General features: G+C 36.6%; 1 long non-coding RNA gene across 2 annotated transcripts in view; it reads right to left on the bottom strand.

Moving 5' to 3' along the window:
• The window catches only part of LOC127564779 (uncharacterized), a 29,856-nt gene extending 7,793 nt beyond the window's left edge, over window positions 1-22,063 (bottom strand). Inside the window, exons 1-2 of one of the 2 annotated variants that reach the window (XR_007954355.1) lie at window positions 21,358-22,063; window positions 19,816-19,918 (exon numbers count right to left, since the gene is read on the bottom strand). This is a non-coding gene — a long non-coding RNA (uncharacterized LOC127564779). The remainder of the gene's footprint in view (window positions 1-19,815; window positions 19,919-21,357) is intronic. The other variant, XR_007954354.1, reaches the window with a different exon arrangement.
• Window positions 22,064-22,905: the final 842 nt, after the last annotated feature.

Raw genomic sequence — 22,905 nt, 5'->3', positions numbered from 1 at the left:
TTTCCTTTTTTAAGATTTCCTTGGAATATAGACCCAGTAGTGACACTGCTGGATCAAAGGGTATGACACTGTTTGATAGCCCTTTGGGCATAATTCCAGATTGCTCTCCAGAATGGTTGGATTGTTTCATAACTCCACTCACAATGCATTAGTATACCAGTTTTCCCACATTCTCTCCAACATTTATCATTATCTTTTTCTGTCATCTTAGCCAATTTGAAAGATGTGAGGTAGTACCTCAGAGTTGTTTTAATTTGCATTTCTCTAATCAATAGTGATTTAGAGCATTTTTTATGATGATTAACTATGATAGTCTTAGCCCTTAGCACTGTGGAGATGCCTGACAATTTTTCTTTCTTTCTTTTTTTTTAAATACCTTTTATTTACAAAACATATGCATGAATAAATTTTCAACACTGACCCTTGCAAAACTTTCAGTTCCAAATTTCCCCCTTCTTTCCCCCACCCTCTCCCCTAGATGGCAGGTAGCCCAATACATATTAACATAAAATATATGTTAAATCCAATATATGTATATATATTTATACAGTTATCTTGCTGCACAAGAAAAAATGGATCTAGAAAGAAAAAAAACTTGAGAAAGAAAACAAAAATGCAAGCAAACAATAACAGAGAGTGAAAATGCTACGTTGTGGTCCACACTCAGTTCCATAGTCTTCTCTCTGGGTATAGATGGCTCTCTTCATTACTGAACAATTGGAATTGGTTTGAATCATCTCATTGTTGAAGAGAGTCACATCCATCAGAATTGCTCATCGCATAATCTTGTTGTATGCAATCATGTTAGCTCTCACTTATTACCCAGGAGACATAAATATAATATCTGATTCAGCCTATTCAGTAGTGTGGTACAAAGAATTGCCACAGCCCAAATAAAATTTGCAGCTTCTAATATATATCAGCTCTTTAAGGAACTTCAGGAGCAAGTGAGAAAACATCCAGGTAAGATTTATATCTTGCATATCCACTCACATAGTGGACTCCCAGGCCCTATTTTTGATGGGAATTCAAAGGCAGATAGCCTTTTAACTATGTTAGCCAGTACACCTTTATTTCAGGAGGCCCAGGAATCCCATTCTAAGTACCATCAGGCTGCTCGAGCTTTGCGTTTACAATTTGGGATTACAAAAGAGGAAGCTAGGAGCATAGTAAAAAGCTGTACAGCTTGCCTTCCTTTCCATGCTCCTACACTGCCTCCAGGGAAGAACCCTCGTGGTTTGAGACCCAATGAAATCTGGCAAATGGATGTGACCCATTATAAATCTTTCGGTCGTCTGTCTTTTATCCATGTTGTGGTAGACACCTTTTCAGGATTCACTTTTGCCATACCAGCAGCAAAAGAGACAGCCCGAGTGGTCACTGAATTCCTCATGCAAGCATTTGCCATTATGGGTGTGCCACAAGCAATAAAAACAGACAATGGTCCTGCATACACCTCCAAACATTTTGCACACTTTTGTGCACAGTATAAGATTTTACACACCACTGGCATACCCTTTAATCCTCAAGGACAGGCAATAGTAGAGAGGAGAAACAGAGATATTAAGACGCTGCTCCAAAAACAAAAGAAAGGGGGAGCCACAGGTAACCCTAGAGAGCTTCTAAATCTAGCACTTTATACTATTAACTTCTTGATTTTTGACAAAGATGCACTGGCTCCGGCAGACAGGTTTTATAACCCACCGGAAGGGCAATGTCCAGTGCGAGCAGCTCCACTATCTTTAGATAATCGCCAGGTGATGTGGAGAGACCCAGAAAGTGGTGAATGGAAGGGACCAGATAGGCTAACTGCTTGGGGAGAGGGTTTGCTTGTATCTCTACAGGTGGAGAAGGAATCAGATGGGTGCCAATGAGCCGTATTCGCCTTGTCCATCGCAGAGAGACGGAGCAGACCCTTGAAACGAAGGAGAAGACCCAAGAAACATCGGGTGGTTCTGTTGCTGATTGTGCCCACCACTGAAAGAGCGTGGCAGTTATGGCGTTTGACTTATGGACATAGAAAATCATTGGACTTTAAAACCCTCAGAAATCATTGGATTCTCTGAGACATAAGATTGTTGTAGGACTTTAAATCCCTCAGGAATCATTGGATTTTCTGAGAAATGATAAGACTGTTACAGGATTTCAAAATCTGCTGGAATCATTGGATTCCCTAAGACATAAAAAGATTTTTGCTGGACTTCAAAAACTTGGGGGGAATCATTGGATTCCCTGATATGTGAAGCAATGGACAATAGACTGGTTTTGGACTATCTCTTGGCTGCTGAAGAGGTGTATGTGTGACTGCTGTTTACATACTCTCCTTCTAGGACTTTTGGCAATCTTTTACAACACAATGTTGATTTATATTGTTTGTTATACCGTTACTTGGGTGTATAATTCATGTTTGTTACACCACATCAAGCCTGCACTGACTGTGGGGAGAGTCATCACTAATAGCCTCTGCGTTGTTGCTATGTGCTATGTGCTATGTGTTCCCATGCTGATGGGTTTGTGCATAATAAGACCCTTGAGCCCAGAAACCTGCTAGCAACCCCCACTTCCCTTTGGTGCTTTTCATCTCCCTTCCTGAGATGTCAGGGAGGGCGTGATTATCTCCTTTTTAGTGCTTTCACCTCCCTTCCTGAGAAGTCAGGGGGGTCGTGATCACTTCCTTTTCGGTGCTTTCACCTCCTTTCCTGAGAAATCAGGGAGGGTGTGATCACCTCCCCTTGGGGGCTCTGACCTCCCTGAAGAGTCAGGGATGGCATGATCACCTGTGTTCTAAAACAAAAGAAAGCGGGAGATGTAATGGGCTGAGGCTTGAGTTGATGCACTGAGGTCCCAAGCACATGAGGCTAAATAGTAATTGGACCATACTCTATTAATAGATAAGCTTGGAGAGAGAATGGCCCCCACCCACTCTTTGTGTAAGTCCTGATGTGTTGTATAGGAAATGACGATTTTGGTGGGTGGAGGCAGGGGAGTGGAAAAGGAAGGGGAGGGGAGACTTTTGGGACGGCCATTGCCACGGTTGCCTCCACTGTTGGCTCCACTATTGGCTCAGCTCGCGTCGCTCTCTCTTAGCTGGCTTCCTGTCGCAACTGCCTATATTTGCTATCGCAATCTTTCTTGCCTATATTTGCTATAGCAATCTTTATTCACCTCTTCACTTCAATAAATATTGAAGATTTTTCCCTTAACCTGAATTCCTGACTCCGGCTGACTTTAAACACGCGGTCATTACAGTTGCCATGTATAATGATCTCCTGGTTCTGCTCATTTCACTTAGCATCAATTCATGTAAGTCTCTCCAGGCTTCTCTGAAATCATCCTGTTGGTCGTTTCTTACAGAACAATAATATTCCATAACATTCATATACCATGATTCATTCAGCCATCCTCCAATTGATGGGCAGCCATTCAATTTCCACTTTCTAGCCACTACAAAAAGGGTTGGCCCAAACATTTTTGCACATATGGGTCCCTTTCCCTCCTTTAAGATCTCTTTGGAATATTAACCTAGTAAAAATACTGCTGGATAAAAGGGTATGCACAATTTGATAACTTTTTGAGTATAGTTCAAAATTGCTCTCCAGAATGGTTGAATTCATTCACAGTTCCACCAACAATCTATCAGTGTCCCAGTTTTCTCACATTCCCTCCAACATTAGTCATTATTTTTCCTGTCATCTTAGCCAATCTGAGAGGTATGTAGTGGTAACTCAGAGTTGTCTTAATTTGCATTTTTCTGATCAATAGTGATTTGGAGCACCTTTTCATGACTAGAAATAATTTTATTTTCTTCATCTGAAAATTGTCTGTTTATATCCTTTGACCATTTATCAATTGGAGAATGGCTTGATTTTTTTTTATAAATTTGAGGCAATTCTCTAATATATTTTAGAAATGAGGCCTTTATCAAAACCTTTGAGTATAAAAATGTTTTCCCAGTTTATTGCTTCCCTTCTACTCTTGTCTGCCTTAGTTTTGTTTGTACAAAAGCTTTTTAACTTGATATAATTAAAATTTTCTATTTTGTGATCAATAATGATCTCTAGTTCTTCTTTGATCACAAATTCCTTCCTCCTCCACAAATCTAAGAGATAGACTTTTCTATGTTCTTCTAATTTATTTATAATATCATTCTTTATGTCTAGATCATAAATCCATTTTGACCTTATTTTGGTATATGTTGTTAAATGTGAGTCAATGCCTAGTTTCTGCCATACTAATTTCCAATTTTTCCAGCAGTTTTTGTCAAACAGTGAATTCTTGTCCCAAAATCTGGGATCTTTGGGTTTGTCAAACACTAGATTGCTATACTTATTGACTATTTTGTCCTATGAACCTAACCTATTCCACTGATCAACTAGTCTGTTTCTTAGCCAGTACAAAATGGTTTTGAAAACTGCTGCTTTATATTATAGTTTTAGATCTGGTACAACTAGACCACTTTCATTGCATTTCTTTTCATTAATTCCCTTGAAATTCTTGACCTTTTATTCTTCCAGATGATTTTTGTTGTTATTTTTTTCTAGATCAGTAAAATAGTTTCTTAGGACTCTGATTGGTATAGCACTAAATAAATAGATTAGTTTAGGTAGTATTGTCATCTTCATTATATTTGCTTGACCTATCCACGGGCACTTGATATTTTTCCAGTTGTTTAGATCTGACTTTATTTGTGTGGAAAGTGTTTTGTAGTCTTGCTCATATAGTTTCTGACTTTGCCTTTGCAGATAGGTTCCCAGATATTTCTCCTATTGACAATTATTTCAAATGGAATTTCTCTTTGTATATCTTGCTATTGGATTTTGTTAGTGATATATAAAAATGCTGATAACTTATGTGGATTTATTTTGTATCCTGCAACTTTGCTAAAATTATGGATTATTTCTACTAAGTTTTTAGTTGATTCTCTGGGTTCTCTAAGTAAACCATCATATAATCTGAAAAGAGTAATTATTTGGTTTCTTCATTACCTACTTTAATTCCTTTGATCTCTTTTTCTTCTCTTATTGTCAAAGCTAGCATTTCTAATACAATATTGAATGGTAAAGGTGATAGTGGGCAACTTTTTTTCACCCCTGATCCTATTGGGAATGGTTCCAATTTATCCCCATTACATATAATGCTTACTGATGATTTTAAATAGATGCTACTGACTATTTTAAGGAAAAGTCCATTTATTCCTATACTTTCTCTTGTTTTTTAATAGGAATGGGTGTTGGATTTTATCAAATGCTTTTCTGCACCTAGTGAGATAATCATATGGTTTTTGTTAATTTGGTTATTGATGTAGTCAATTATGCCAATAGTTTTTCTAATATTGAACCAGTCCATTCCTGGTATAAATCCTACTTAGTCATGGTGTATTGTCTTGGGGATGATTTTCTGTAATCTCTTTGCTAGTATTTTATTTAAGATTTTTGCATCAATATTTAGTAGGGAGATTGGTCTATAATTTTCCTTGTCCGTTTTTGTCCTACCTGTTTAGGTATCAGTACCATGTCTGTGTTGTAAAAGGAGAAAAGGAGTTTGGTAGGACTCCTTCAATCCCTATTTTTTCAAATAGTTTATACAGCATTGGAGTTAATTGTTCTTTAAATGTTTCATAGAATTCACATGTAAATCCATTTGGTCCTGGAAATTTATTCTTAGGGAGTTGATTAATAGCTTGTTTTCTTTCTTTTTTTTTTTTTAATGGGACTATTTAAGTAGTTTATTTACTCCTATTTTAATCTAGGCAATCTATATTTTTGTAGGTATTCCTCCATTTCACTTAGGTTATCAAATTTATTGGCATAAAGTTGGGCAAAGTAACTTCTAATTATTACTCTAATTTTCTTTTCATTGGTGGAAAGTTCTCCCTTTTCACTTTCTTAAGATTAACAATTTTATTTTCCTGTTTCCTTTTTCTAATCAAATTAACTAAAGTTTTATCTGTTTTTTTCATAAAACCAACTCTTATTAATTATTATTAATTCAATAGTTTTTTTTTACTTTCAATTTTATTAATATCTCCTTTAATTTTTATAATTTCAAGTTTGGTATTTGAGTGGGATTTTAAAATTTGCTCTTTTTCTGGCTTTTAAGTTGCAAGCCCAATTCATCAATCTTCTCTTTATTTAATGCAAGTAAGCATCTAGAGATATAAAATTTCCCCTTATTACCACTTTGGCAGCATCCCACAAATTTTGATATGTTCTCTCATTATTGTCATTCTTTTGGATGAAATTATTAATTTTGTCTATGATTTGCTGTTTCATCCATTAATTCTTTAGGATGAGATTACTAAGTTTCCAATTACTTTTTAGTCTATTTTCTCCTGGCTTTTTATTGAATGTAATTTTGATTGCATTGTCATCTGAAAAAAATGCATTTACTATTTCTGCCTTTCTGGATTTGATTTTTAGGTCTAATATATGGACAATTTATGTCCTAATATTGGGACAATTTTTGTATAGGTTCCATGAACTGCCCAAGAAGGAAGTATAGTCCTTTCTGCCTCCATTCAATTTTCTCCAAAGATCTATCACACCTAACTTTTCTAATATTCTATTTACCTCTTTACTTGTTTCTTATTTATTTTGTGGTTTGATTTATCTAGTTCTGAGAGAGCAAGGTTGATATCTCCCACTATTATAGTTTTGCTATCTATTTCTTCTTGTAGCTCTATTAACTTGTCCTTTAGGAATTCCCATGCTATACCAGTTGGTGCATATATATTTAGTATTGATATTGCTTCGTTATCTATGGTACCCTTTAGCAAAATATAGTTTTCTTACTTATCTCTTTTAATTAGATCAATTTTTGCTTTTGCTTGATCTGAGATCAAGATGGCTACACCTGCTTTATTTTACTTCACCTGAAGTATAATAGATTCTGCTCCAGCCTTTTACATTTACTCTGTACATATCACTCTGCTTTAAATGTGTTTCTTGTAAACAACATATTGTAGGATTCTGGTTTTTAATTCAGTCTGCTATCCACTTCTGCTTTATGGGAGAGTTCACCTCATTCACACTTACGGTTAAAATTACTAATTCTGTATTTCTTGCCACCTTATTGAGCCCAAATTTCCTTTTCCCCTTTCCCTTCTCCCCAGTATTTAACTTATGAGCACCACTTGCATCAAGCAGTTTTCTCCCTTTAGAATCCCTCCCCCTTTCTTATACCTTTCCCCTATATTTCTGTTTTCTCTTCTATTTAGCTTATCCCTTCCCTTTTTGCCTTTCCTCTCCCACTTTTCAATAAGGTGAGTGAAGTTTCCTTGTAAACCAAATATGTCTAATATTTTCTCTTTAAGCCAAATCTGATGAGGGTAAGATTTTCACAATGTTCATACCCCTCCCTTCTTTCCCTCAAATATGATAGATTTCTTTGGCCTCTTCATGAAATGAAGCATTTTACCACCACTTTTCCCTTTTTCTGGTACAATCCCCCTTTCAATTCTAGTTCCTTTTTTATATTATAACAGTAAAATCAAATTATACATGCACTCTCTATGTACACCTGTAATAGAAATATAATTCTCAATAGTTCTTTTTACCTTTCTCTGCTTCTCTTGAGTCCTATATTTGGAGGTCAAATTTTTTGTTTAGCTCTGGTCTTTTCATCAGAAATAAATGGAATTCACCTGTTTCATTGAATGCCCATCTTCTTTCCTGGAAGAAAATGCTCAGTTTAGTGGGGTAGTTTATTCTTGGCTGCATTCCAAACTCCTTTGCCTTTCAGAATATCAGATTCCAGGCCCTTTCAATCCTTTAAGATGAAGCTGCTAGATCCTGGGTAATCCTTATTGTGGCTCCTTGTTATTTGAATTGTTTTTTTTTCTAGCTGCCTGTAATATTTTTTCCTTCGTCCAATAATTCTGAAATTCAGCCACTATATTCCTTGGGGTTTTAATTTTTGGGTCTCAGGAGGTGTTTAGTGTATTTTTTCAATAGCTATTTTATCTTTGGATTCTATGACAACAGGTCAGTTCTCTTTGATGATTTCCTGAAAAATAGTGTCTAGGCTCTTTTTTTCATCATGGTCCAATAATCCTTAAATTGTTTCTCCTAGATCTATTTTCCAGGTCAGTTGTTTTCCAAAGTAAGTATTTTACATTTTTTTTCTCCTATTTTTCATTTCTTTTGTTTTGCTTGACTGATTCTTTATGTCTCATTGAGTCATTCATTTCTATTTGTTCAGTTCTGATTTTTAGTGATTTTCTTCATTTACTTTTTTTTTTTTTAACTTCTTTTTGTATTTGTCTAATTAAGTTTTTAAATGAGTTTTTCTGTTCTATGGAATTTTTTTCCATTTCACAAATTCTGTTTTTTAGGGAGTTATTTTCTTTTTCTATTTCACAAATTCTGTTTTCCTGGGAGTTATTTACCTTTTCCATTTCACAAATTCTGTTTTTCAGGGAGTTGTTTTCTTTTTCCATTTTGTCTTTTAATGGGTTATAATGCCTTTTCCAAACTCTCTTGAAAAGTTTTCTTTTCCTTTCCTCATTTTTCTTCTAGTTCTCTTTTAAGATCCCTTTTAATTTCTTCTAGGAGAGCTTTTTGTGGGGACCAATTGATATCACCCTTTGTGACTTCATCTTGAGACAATTTGCTTTTAGTCTACTCAGGGTTTGAAATCTGTTCTTCTCTTTCACCATAAAAACTGTCTATAGTCAGAGTTCTCTTTGCTTTTTTACTCATTTTTTTTTTTTTAATGTTGGAATCTGCTTTTAAGGCAAGAGATGTTTTCCAAGCTTTCTCTACAAGAGGCAGCGGCTGTACTGAATCTGTGCCGACTTAATCCCAGTGCTGGGTGGGCGTGTCCAGGTTCTGTGAGACTCTGGTACTTTGGGATTCATTATTTACCTATTGTGTTTGTGTTGGATGTGTCAGAACTTCTCTGCTGATCTACTGGCTTGTCACCAGGGCTGAGTAACCAACATTGCTGTAGAATCCTCCTTCTACATTCTCTGTTGCTCGGAGTCTGCACCACCCTGGGTCTGTACAGCATGTGCTGGCATCTGAGTTCGGTGTGCTTGCATCTGGCCACCTCCCTCTGTGCCCACCTGAAACAGACCTTTTCTGACAATCTTCTAAATTATCTTCTGCTGGTAATTTGTTGCACTCCCAATATTCATGGATTCTGGTAGTCCAGAACTAATTCAGAGGCTGGATTTGCTAATTAGGTGAGGGTTGTAGGAGAAGATCAGAAAGAGGCATGTGTCCTTTTTGCCATCTTTGAGATTCATGACAATTGAGATGAAAAATACCATTTGTATCCAGAGAGAACTATGGAGACTGAATGTGGATTGAAGCATAGTATTTTCACCTTTTTTTGTATGCTTGCTTTTTTTCCCTTTTTAGTCTTATCTTTCTTTCCCAACATGACAAATATGAACATATGTTTAAGAGGATTGTACATATACAACCTGTATCAAATTGCTTGTTGTATTGGGGAGGGGAAGGGGGGAGGGAGGTTAAGGGAAAGAAGGAGAAAAAATTTGGAATAAAATCTTACAAAAATGAATGTTGAAAATTATCTTTACATATATTTATAAAATAAAATACTGTTGAGAGGAAAAAATAATGTAAGAACAAATAATAGAAACAATCACTAATTTCAATAAAGAAACTATTGGGGACAGCTAGATGGGGCAGTGGATAGAGCACAGGTCCTGCAGTCAAGAGAACCTGAGTTCAAATCTGGCCTCAGTCAATTAATACTTACTAATTGTGTGACCTTGGGCAAATTATTTAACTCTAATAGCTTCAACAACAACAAAAATTAAAAAAATAAAAAAAACCCAAAAACCCTGAAAATGAGTATAATGAAGCAATGTAAAAATCTATGGGATAGAACAAAAGCAGAAGAAAATTTATATCTTTAAGTGCTTATATCAATAAAAAAGAGAACATACCAAAGAACAAACAAAAAATTTAAATTCCAATTAAACATTAAATTGGAAGTCCTAAAAATTTAAGGTGAAGTTAATAAAATTCAGCATAAGGAAATCACTGAGTTAATAAATAAAATTAGATGTTGGTATTTTGAAAAAAATCAATAAAACAGATAAATCATTGATTAATAAGAGAGAAGAAAAACAGCTGGATGGCTCAGTGGATAGAGCACCAGCTGGGAAGTTAGGAAGACCTGAGTTCAAATATGGTCTCAGACATTTAACACTTCCTTAACTGTGTGACCCTGGGCAAGTCAGTTAAACCCAATTGCCTCGGGGGGGGGGGGGGGAGGGGAGGGGGAAGGGGGGAGAGGAGGAATTTAAGTAAAGGGAAGAACATTTACAAAAATACAAACTGCCCAAATTAGCAGAACAGGAAATAGAATAAATATCTTAATAGACCTATTTTACAAAATAAATTAAAGAGGCCACAAATTAGTTTCCTAAGACTGGATAGATTCACTTGTAGTGAATTTTATCAAATATTTAAAGAACAACTAATTCCAACATTAAATAAATTATTTGCAATAATAGGTAAAGAAGGTGATCCAGTAAAGCCCCCTTTATGAAACAAATATGATATATAAAAGATATCCTGATATATAAAAGAGTAAGCGATTATTCATTATGACCAAGTGGAATTTAAACCAGAAATGCAAAGATGATTTAATGTAAGAAAAATTATTAATGTTAATTGATTCTAGGGGCAGCTAGAGTGGTGCAGTGCATAGAGTACCAGCCCTGAAGCCAGGAGGACCTGAGTTCAAATCTGATCTCAGACACTTTACACTTCTTAGCTGTGTAATCCTAGACAAGTCACTTAACCCTAATTGCCTCACCAAGAAAAAAAGAAAATGAAACTAACATTAGTTGATCCTATCAATAAAAATAACAAAAATCATTTAATATCAACATGCAGCAAAGGCATTTGATACAATATAACACATTATATACAATATAAACACATTTGAATTTACATGAATCAATGCTAAGTGAAGTGAGCAAAACCAAGAGAACATTGTACACAGTAACAACAAGATTATGTGATAACCAACTGTGATGGACTTGGTTCTTTTTAACAATGAGGTGATTCAAGACAATCCCTATAGACTTGATTTTGTTCTTGCTGTTTTTCCAATAGACTTGTGATGAAAAGAGCCAGTCTCATCCAGGGTGAACTATGGAGACTAAATATGGTTCAAAGTATAGTATTTTCATCTTTTGTTATTATTTGTGTGCTTGTTTTTTTTCTCATATTTTTTCTTTTTGATCTGATTTTCTTGATCAGCATGATAAATATGGAAATATGTTTAGAAGAATTTGTGTACCCAATGTCTAGCATAGTAGCTGGCACATGTTGCTGTTATTTTTCAGTGGTTTTGGTCATATCCAACTCTTTGTAAGCCATTTGGGTTTTCTTTTTTTTTTTTAATTGAAGTTTTTTTTTATTTTTAAAACATATTCAAGGATAATTTTTTCAACATAGATCCTTGAAAAATCTTGTGTTCCAATTTCCCCCCACTTTTACCCACTCTCTCTCCTAAAATGGCATGTAATCCAATATATGTTAAACATGATAAAAATATATGTTGAATCCAAAATAGGCATACATATTTATACAGTTATCTTGCTGCACAAGATAAATCAGATCAAAAAATTTTTTAAAATGAGAAAAAATAAAATTCAAGCAAACTACAACAAAAAGAATGAAAATGCTATGTTGTAATGCACCTCCAGTTCCTACAGTTTTCTCTCTGGGTGTAGATGGTTCTCTTCATCACAAGATCATTGGAACAGGCCTGAATCATCTGGAATCATCTTGCTGGTCGTTTCTTACAGAACAATAATATTCCATAACATTCATATACCACAACTTATTCAGCCATTCTCCAATTGATGGTCATTCCCTCAGTTTCCAGTTTCTAGCCACTACAAAGAGGGCTGCCACAAACATTCTTGCACATATAGATCCCTTTCCCTCCTTTAAAATCTCTTCGGGATATAAGCCCAGTAGAAACACTGCTAGGTCAAAGGATATGAACAGTTTGATAATCCTTTGGGCATAGTTCATTTGAAGTTTTCTTGACAAAGATACTGACATGTCATCATTTCCTTCTTCTGCTCATTTACATATGAGAAAATTGAGGCAAATAGGATTAAGTTACTTGCCCAGCTACACTGCTAGGAGTTGTAAAAAATCTAGGTCAAATTTGAACTCAGGAAGATGAGTACTTAACAAATACATGTTGATTTATTGTCTTTCAGGAATGTTGATCAGTTTATGAGGGAATCACCCTGAGCACTTTTGTATTTTATAATCTATTCTAGGAGATTGAAGTAATTCCCTGGAGGTTATATAGTATAATTTGATGAATGATCCTATAACCATTTTAAGAAAAAACCCAAAACTTGAACTCAAGACTTATTTATATTTCAATTAGAAGAGCCAATTGAAATCATGCTACAACTGAGAGTGTGAGCCTCTGCTTCTGTCGTGTGTGTGTGTGTGTGTGTGTGTGTGTGTGTGTGTGTGCAGAAACTTCAAGGGACTAGAGGAGATAGTTCAATCTCTAAACTAGCCCAACAGGCATGATCTGACAGAATTTCAACTCAGAATTTCTGTTTGGAAGAAAAAAGAAGAGCAAATATCTCCCTTATGTTATTGTTTCTCTGCTTATAGAGTCTCTTATTTACAAAAACCTATATTAAATGAGTGTGCAATTTCAATGTGCCTTCGTTGCATTTGTATTTTTCAAATGAAACTGGAGCCTGTTCTTCCTTCCTTTGTGCTTCAACATCACTGAAGCAAGGACATCTTCTGTCCCTTTATAGAAATCCAAGGCCCTTCTCAGATTTTTGCTCATGACAGCATTAATCAAATAGTAAGTTTGTTCTGGTACACTCTCTTAGAATCAGGAGATCTTCATCACCCCTTCACCTTCTGAGTTTTTAGAATAGCTTGAGGAGTTTTAGGGGCTCTTTTCTTTATTGTTATTGATATTTATTGTATTTGCTTCAGTGGCTCTATTACTCCCACTATTGGGATTCAGTGAGTAACTCCCTAGTTTCATTTAACACTTAACATTAATTAGTTGAGGAACTTGCCTCACAATTACTGGGAAAAAAAATTGAGGTCAATTACCAAGAGCGCCCTCTCAAAAGCCTTCTGCCACTATTTCTTCTTTCACCCTTATTTCTCAGAAAGAAGTTGTTCTTCATATTTAACATATATTGGTCAACCTGCCATCTTGGGGAGGAGGTGAAAGGAAAGAAGGGGAAAATTGGAACAAAAGGTTTGGCAATTGTCAATGCTGTCAAATTACCCATGCATATAACTTGTAAATAAGAAGCTATTTAAAAAAAAAAGAAGAAGTTGTTCTTTTCAAACAATCCCAATAGACTTTGGATAGAAAATGCCATCTGCACCAAGAAAAAGAAATAAGGAGACTGAATGCAAATCAATACATGCTATGTTCACTTGTTTTTTTCTGTTTTTTATCTCTCCTATGATTTTTCTCTTTTGCTCTGATTTTTCTTTCCCAACATGATTCGTAAAACAATGTTAAAAAATAAATAAATAAATAAAAAAGAGGTTGTCCTTTTCTTTATCAAAGCAAACTGTTTTGGATTCACAAGTCCATTTCATTTTTCTCTCACTTCTCTTCAGTGTCTCCTTGTCTATAGGCTTTTTCCTTACTGGCTACAAACATTTATTTTTTTTTATTTTTGAATAGGCAAAAAAGGCTATTTTCTCCTTTCTTACTTACCCTTAATCACTGAATGGGCATTGCCTCAATCAAATTGAGCCCTGTTAAAGACTTTAGTTTAAAAAGGCCCAGGTCTCCCATTCAGAGCCATCTCTTGTCGTCCTGATCCATATCTGGCCCCTGGTTCTAGAAGAGAGTGTGAAGCGAGTGACTTTGCACACTCCTCCCTCCCTCAAATCCAATTCACTTATATGTCATGGCATCACCTCCCTGATATCATAGTAGTCTGAGAATGGAAGGACAACCACCACCACCACCAACAATTAGTTTTTTACAAAGAATATTTACTTCAAATATATAGCAATAACAATAATACCAACATTTTCCCCAATACCTTGGAAAAATACCCTGTACTACCTAAATCTCTGGAGAGAGTGGACCCAAATTTACTTCAGCTCCTATATAACACTGATTCCACCAAGTCCAAGTCCAAATGTTGCATAACTGCTGTATGAGTCTTGCCTACTGCTGCTCTGGGTCCTGTAGGTTATTGTTGTGTTATTTCAGCCACACACCAGACCTGGTGTGGCCTTAACTACATTGCTTTCACTAGGACATCCTTGTTATCTAGGCCTTCAGGCTTGTCCCTCGCTTCAGTATCAACTGTAACCCACCTTCTACCATTTAGGATCATCACCTGTACATCAGTGGAAGCTTTCAAGAAACAGAGACCCTACTTCCACCAAGTCCCACCATTTGTCTTGGATCTGGCAGTCAGTTATTCATGGAACTCTAGCACTGTTGAGCTTGGTGGCCATTATCCCATCATTCCCACCTCAAGCAGTCCAGACCCAAAATAATCTGGGGCAAAGGGACAGAGATCTCATCTTCTGGAGCTGCTTTAGGCTGGTAAGGAGCATAGAGGAGCTGGCCCTGCCTATTGGGGTCCAGACTGAGGAGGAGAGACAAATGACTTATAGCTGGCATCAGCAGCATCTGGCGATTTCAGTTTGATCAAGTAGTTGGAATTTCACGTCTTAGAGTCTGGAGGAAATAACTTTCACAAATAGATTAAAAATACAAGGACTAAAAATGAACAAAAAAAAACAAAGGTGGAAATAGTATGGAGTTACTAGGGAGCCCTAAGAACCCCATCCAGAGAAAGATGGTGGGGGAGAACATGAGGCTATTATGAATGCCTCTTAACCAGATAGCTTTTTCTAGAATTTCCCCCAAATTCCTGCTTTTGTTTCCTCAAAGGAGGTGGAGCAATTGGGGGAATAGTGTGGCCTTAAGCAAATATGATTTTCTTTAGCAAAAACTCTAGAGCCTTTTCAGTCTTATAAGGGAAGGTGTTAACAAAACCCAAAGAAAGTTTGAAGCCCCTGCTAGGGGGCATATGTGCAAAAGCCACCTGCCAATCCTTCCCTAAATATGGGAGTTTTAATAGCCCTTTCAGAATTTACTTCCCTGGGAGCTATATGAGGGAGTGTAGGAGTCAGGAGTTGGGGAATTAAAGGTGCCAGAGTCAAAGGCAAACAGGCAGCAGCACGAGGAGCTGAATCTGCAAGCTTGTTTCCCTTGACCTGAAGTGAATCCTCCTCCTGTTGTCCTTTACAAAACATAACAGAAACATTTCTAAGTCCATGCACAACTTGCAGTAATTGTTTCCCTGCATACTTAATGGGGGAATGTTTGGCTGAAAGAAATCTCATTTCCCCTATAGCCCCTATGAGTATGCAAAATATGATAGGCATATTTGGAGTCAGTATAGATATTCACTCTCATTTCTTTCCCCAATTTTAAAGTTTTAGTGAGGAGGAAAATGCTCTGAACCTGGTGGGGAGTTAGTATCTACAATATTAGCCTAGGATGAACTAAGAGGCTTAGATAGGCTGTGGAAGCCATAGCTCTAAGGTGGGAGGGTCAACCCCCAAATACCAAATTTCTTTTGAGAAGTAAGCAAGGAGCCTGGGATCGGGTTCCGGGGACTGAGTTAAGATCCCTAGGACCTGGCCCTATCTTTCATCCACATAAAGAGTGAAAGGATGTGGGATGGGAAGACCCCTACTCAAAATGACTACTCAGAGATCACTCAAAGTTGAATGCAGAAAGATTGTTTATTATATAGCATCTCATGAGAGGTAGACAGTCCAGCTGTGAAAGATAAAGGTAAGTGAAAGTACTCACAGTAGGAAGGCCAAAGAATCAGTGAATAAACACAGCTTTTATAGATTTTGTTACAAGAGATTACATCACAAGTAGAGAGCATGGGGGGCGGGAGGGGATTTGCATCTAATCGGTTGTTGCTATCCTGAGAGATTGGAATGGAAGGTTTCTGGCTTAGTCCTTCAAGCTTTAGATAATCAAGCTGACAGAGGTCAAGCTAATAGACTAAATATCGATAAATGGCAAATACTGATAAAGGTCACTGTCTGATGTTAAGTAATATGTCTGCATATTTTATACTTATGCAGGACATAGGGAAATAACAAAAAAAAGTGGGAGGGAGTTCTTCATCTTTCTATCTCATATAATCCCCCCTATAATTATGTAAATGATTTTATCATACCTCTATGAAGAACTTACAAACCATTCAAAATCAGCCAACATATCTACATATTGTTTATTAAACTCACCATCAGGATCATCCTCCTCTACTACATTTCAACCTTCTTTCTGAAGAATCATTTTAATAGCATCCTCTGCATGCAGTATCTTTGACAGGGACTTTTGCACTATTCTGGTTACTACTGTAATTATACATAATATATAATTTTGACCAACCCAATATAAAGCAAATAAACCAAAATAAAACTAGAAAAATTGCAAGGGCAAGTCTCTCCCTGATAACCCCAGAGTTATCAGCAGTATAAAAGCCCTCTGCAGTTGGGGAGCATCTCAGCCAGAGAATCTAGTTTGAGAGGGACAGTTCACTGTGTTAGGTGGTCTGCAGTCATTTGTGCACTTAATTCAGCCTCTGCTTATATAGAGAGTGGCATTGCTCAAGACAGTAATGCTGCCCATTCTAGGAGGAGCACCCCAAGTTTGTCAGGGACTCCAAAGGAGGAAAAGAGTGGGGCCTGGAGTAGTTTCACTTTTCCACGCTCAGAAGAACAAGTGCTGCTATTAAGATCCAGAAAGGATCCAGATTTCTGAGCAGAATATGCACAGTTAGACCGTGAAGGCAGGCAAAGCCTAAACTTTAGAGGCATGATCTCAAAACTGCAATGAGCTTTGAGAATGCTAAGATACCTATGAAACTGGGGTTACAGGGTGGAGACTGCCAGGCCCAAGAGGTATCTATATCTTAGAGATTTCCTAAAAACAGGCATCAGAGAATAGTTTGCCAGAGCAATTCCAACAGAATAAGGGATTTCAAAACTAAAGCATCAAATAACCATCCCACATATAAAGTTCCTATACATCCATAACTGTGATGACCGCATATTTAAAATCAGCTGGATTCAGGAATTCAGGTTAAGGGAAAAATCTTCAATCTTTATTGAAGCGGAGAGGTGAAAAAGGATTGCAATAGCAATATGGGCAGCTGTGACAGGAAGCTAGCTAGCAGAGGGGGATTGGAGATGAAGGGCCATGGGGATAGCAATGTGAGCAGCTGTGACAAGACGCCAGCCAGCAGTCTCTCCTTCCGCTTCCCTTTCCACACCCCTGCCTCCACCCACCAAAAACGTCATTTCCTATACAACACATCAGGACTTGCACAAAGAGTGGGTGGGGGCCATTCTTTCTACAAGCTTATATATTAATAGAGTATGGTCCAATTACTATTTAGCCTCATGTGCTTGGGACCTCAGTGCATCAACTCAAGCCTCAGCCCATTACACATAACAGCAATAGTTACACAATTTAACATTTTCCATCCCAAATCTTAAACACACAGTAATATAGTTAAAATTTTAATAATTCAACCATTTTCCCAGTCCCCCATGTCAGTCCAGATTATATCCCTGCATACCATGCAGGGGGGGTGGGTATGGCCTGATGACAGCTACCAAATTTCAGATGGGCCAATCCATGTCCCAGAAGAGATTCAATAATCTGAAATTTGACCAAAATCTAGAACAACAACCAAAAAAACCCAAATCTAATAAATAAAGGTTAGAACAGTATGAGATAGAAAGACTTGATTCACAAGACTACTGAAAATGTGAAGAGCCAGCAGCTGAGTTTGCTTCACAGGGCAGGCAAATGGCTGTCAGCTATAGTCCCAATAAATAGAAGTTAGGTCTCACTGTGCTAATTCTCCTCTCATTAGTTGGAAACATTTTGAACATCTCTTAAATATCATAAACACAATATCCAGTAACTGAAAGATGATCAGACTAAATACTTATTTGCCCAAGTATTTAGGATATAATGATTACATATAACCAGGGTGGAAACAGCAAAGTATGACGTAATTGAATTGCATTAACAGTTCTTATTGACTATTGTTCTGATTATAGAAATCAGTCATAGGAGGAAAAATGCAGACATGACTATAACATATTAACATAAGCAGTTTAAACTTACCTTTCAGCAAAACAGGATAAAATAGCTTTAATTCTGTTTTATTCCAGTTAATTGTCCCACTAACTATCGGAGGGCAGAGCTTTAAAACTTCCAAATAGTATTAAGTATAAGCCCAATAAATTTTTATATCCAATAACAAATCCCATTAACCAAAGTTTCAGATAAATCCCAAACAGTTATTCACCATGACCTAATATTGATAACAATAAGAAATTTATCCCAGAAAGTTCACATAATTCTTACATACCCAAGTAGATGTTTCATAAATTGAACATTATACCAATCATTTTGCTTTTAAAATATCCAATACACAGAAAAATCTCAAACTACATATTATCCATAACAAAAACATTTTCAAAAGGATGAAGGCAAAAACTTATTCTTGGAGTCCCTTTTAAATAATTGGCAACAGTATAGTTAATTAAAACTTTCCATTTTCACATAAAAGAATCTGAAAAATTCTTAAAAACATCAATTAAACTTTTTGAAATAACCTTTTCAAACTATAGATCGCATTTATGATCATATTCCTTAAACAAGGAAACCATTATGTATCTAAAGAAATTTTCAATCAATTAACATCTTTTGAGAGCAGCCAGTTAAAAGATTAGATTGCTTTCTTCAGCAAAAGGAATCAAGGGCTGCAGCACTTTTCTACTACTGCCCTTCCCCTCACCTCACTTCCAAAGAAGCAGCCTCAAGGAATGAAGGGGATGTCAGCTAAATCTTTACCCTTGAAGAAAGAAAAAAATTATTTTCCTGTTTCCTACTCAATTTTCCTACACAAAAATCCTTCTCAGGATTTAGCCAATCAGTTTATTTTCTTTCTCCCAATATCAAGTTTCTTCTCAAGTCCACCAGGCTTCCCAACTTTCTCTTTCTCTCTTGCTACATGCTTTTCCTTCTGTTTCTCTTACCAACATTATCTCCCCAGAAACACATCCCATCTTTGACTACCCTTCCCAACCAGTTCCTTCTTTCTTTTTTCCACTGATTCCTTCTTGAAATCATTCAAACTTTCAATTTGCTCCTACTAATCAATCCTTCTTAAATCACCTTCATTCTCCTTTTTCCTTCAAAATTTTTAAAATTTTTACAGCACAATGAAAAGCTAAAGAACTCCATAAAACCCATATACATGCTCAGCAGAGCTGACAGAATTTTTTTTTTTTTTTTTTTTTTTTTTTACAAATTACCCAATACTTCTAGAAAGTAACATACCATTGGAGATACAAACAACTTCCCCTAAGGTAAGCTACCAGCATTTTGTTTAATAACCTATATTTTAATTTGAAGTCCAACCAAATAAAACAAAAAAGTTTTTTTCTTCAGTTGTAAAGGCCTCAATATTCAAACAATTTTTAAGATTTTATACTCAGAATAAATCTAGCATGTGCAAGGCAACAGTAAAATTATTTCCCCCAATTTCAAAATTATAGTACCTCTTTAAAATATAGTAAATTCCCAAAATTCCTTTTTTTTTTTTAAATAACTTTTTATTGACAGAACCCATGCCAGGGTAATTTTTTACAACATTATCCCTTGCTTTCACTTCTGTTCCGATTTTTCCCCTCCCTTCCTCCCCCCTCCTCCCCCAGATGGCAAGCAGTCCTATACCTGTTAAATATGCCACAGTATATCCAAGATACAATATATGTTTGCAGAACCGAACAGTTCTCTTGTTGCACAGGAAGAGTTGGATTCAGAAGGTAAAAATAACCTGGGAAGAAAAACAAAAATGCAAGCAGTTTACATTCATTTCCCAGTGTTCTTTCTTTGGGTGTAGCTGCTTCTGTCCATGTTTGATCAATGGAAGAAATCCACTTCCATCAGAATACATCTTTATACAGTATCATTGTTAAAGTATATAATGATCTCCTGGTTCTGCTCATTTCACTCAGCATCAGTTCATGTAAGTCTTGCCAATTCTCTCTGTATTCATCCTGCTGGTCATTTCTTACAGAACAATAATATTCCATAACATTCATATACCACAATTTACCCAACTATTCTCCAATTGATGGGCAAAATTTTTAATCAAATGTTGCAGACAAACAATTACCAATTCTCCCACCCAAGTTTAGCCCTCTTAAACTTTCTTTTCTCTAATTCAATGAAAGCAAACTTGCTAATAATGATTTTTCTTTCTTGGGACAATTTTTTAAGAAGCATGCCTAGTTTTACCACAGGTCCAAAAGGTCAGAGGGCTCCCGTGTTCGGCTATTTACCCCTCTTACTCTATTTTTATTCCACCCTTTTCCCTGTCCTTGTAAAGTCTGAATTAGCATTTTAATTCTTTGACTGTCTTTTCTCTTCCCCAATTTCTCCTCACATATATCTTCATTGCTTCTTTCAGTAATTTTCCAATTGACTGATTATTCCCATCTTTCCAATGTTTGCAATTTTTTATTTATGTCTGGCCATGAATCGGAGATATCATTTATTTAATTTATGCTGCCACATGCTACCAGTGTTTCCAATTTTAACACACATACCAATTTTAAATTATTTTAAAATTAACCAGTACTTTAGTTTGTGAAATTTCCTAAAATCTACTAGATATTCCATTCAAATTTCTTTTCTTTAGTAAGTCAGGAGAGTTAAGTGCCAATTTCTTTTGCTTCATTTTGCCTTGAGATTCTTCCTGGCATGATTCCACAAACTCAAGTTCTAGTGACAAAGTTATGGACTCCTTGCTTACAGGAGATTTTAAAGTGATAGCACACTGCTGTTCCACTTGCTCAAAACTTTCCAAATTTTCAAATCCCTTTCAATCTCTGTTTTTCTCATTTCTACATGCTTAAAATTTCTCATTTCACTATATATATATATTTCCTCTCCTCTCCCCCTTTCCTGCAAAAGCTAATGCAGTCAGCCAGAGGCAGAGGGAGAAAAAGAGAAAAATATTTTTTTCTTGCACTATCCCAATCTTGATAGCCCAAAATTAGCTCCCAAATTACTTTACCATGATCAAAGACCAATACATTCTGAGCCACTCTGAAAGAATTACTACTCTGAATGAATTCCAATTCCAACAATTCAGCCTGATATTTTTCTAAGCCTGAAATTCTTATCTCTTACGAGCTTGCTAACTTTTAATACAGAACACAGCATGCAAAGCAGACATACACACAGATATACGCAGAACTCTATTTTCACCTTTTAAATACAGATTTAAGTCTGGTATACCAAATAGTCCAGGGAACATCCTCCCAGTTTTCTTCCCTTTTATATCTGGGAATTATATCATCCCAGTCTTTAAGTCGATTCTCAAGAGGGCTATCGATTGGAATTCCCTGGCTAACATCCTGACATAGATCCTTGGACGGCTTCTGTCCCATTTTTCAACCTGGCCCCAAACCAGGTGTCGGCAGAGGTCACCGTTACCTTCATGCCCCACAGTCATCCGAGAGCTTCCTCAGGAAAGTCCTTTATTGTAGGGATCAACAGCAGTCCTCACCAAAAACAAATTTAGGAGGCTAATTCTTCAGGTCTCCTTCTACCCAGCAAACAGACTTCAGACTCCTGAGAGCTTTACTTCGAGTTACACGTGTAAAGTTCTTTCAGCTGCACTGCCGGCCATCTGGACTCTACTTCCTTCAGTCTTCAATTCTGCTTTCCACTGAGTACCTCTGCCTCTGCTTGTTGTCTAAGAAGGGAGGGAGGCTGCACACTCAGAGCCAGAGACCATGGAGAGCACTACTTTGAAGGAGCACCTGTCCCTGGTTTGGGGTCCACAGCTGTCTCCCCCAAAGACCCCTGATCTAGAAGAGCCCCCAGTTGTGTGGGATGGGAAGACTCCTATCCAAAATGACTACTCAGAGATCACTCAAAGTAGAAAGCAGAAAGATTGTTTATTATAGCATCTCATGAGAGGTGGATGGTTCAGCTGTGAGAAATAAAGGGAAGTGAAAGTACTCACAGTAGGAGGGCTGAAGAATCAGTGAATAAACACAACTTTTATAGATTTTGTTACAAGAGATTACATCACAAGAGAGATTTGGGGGGAGGATGCATATAATTGGTTGTTGTTATCAAGATTGGAATGGAAGTTTTCTGGCTTAGGCCTTCAGGCTTTAGATAAGCGAGCTGACAGTGGTCAAGCTAATAGACTAAATATCGATAAATGGCAAATACTGATAAATGTCACTGCCTGATGTTAAGTAAATATGGCTGCATATTTTATACTTATGCAGGCCACAGGGAAATAATAAAGTGTGTGGGTGGGGGATTCATACAATACTTATCTTGTAAGTTCTTCATTTTTCTATCTCTTATAAGGCTAAAGTGAGGAAGAAGCCACTTTAGCTTTGAAGGTCTTAAAAAGCCTTGATCTGATCAGGGCATGATAAAATTATCTGCTTCCTCTCCCACTGAGTAAAAGAGAGGTGGGAGATAATTCATGCCCCAAATACTTAACAGACTGATAGGCAAAGTGGGCCATCAAAGAAACTCTAATACTAGGAAGCCAGAAAGATAAGGATTTTTATGGCAGCAACCTGAGAAGCTTCCAGGGCTGAGCTGAAGATCAAGATATCATCTACATACTTGTATTGTGCTCGTGGCTTCTACCGACCACTTGCTCTAGTTATAGAAATTTGCTATAAGAGGAAAAAGTAGGGATATGATTACAATAGTGTTAAAACTGATCCTTCAGAGTCTTGATCTGAGATTACATACATGACAGGTTAAAGCATCCTTAACTCT

This window comes from Antechinus flavipes, chromosome 5, assembly GCF_016432865.1.
Source record: "Antechinus flavipes isolate AdamAnt ecotype Samford, QLD, Australia chromosome 5, AdamAnt_v2, whole genome shotgun sequence".
In the NCBI taxonomy this organism is placed as follows: Eukaryota; Metazoa; Chordata; class Mammalia; order Dasyuromorphia; family Dasyuridae; genus Antechinus; species Antechinus flavipes.
The sequence above is the reverse complement of the archived record's forward strand: the minus strand, read 5'-3'. Positions and strand labels throughout refer to the sequence as shown.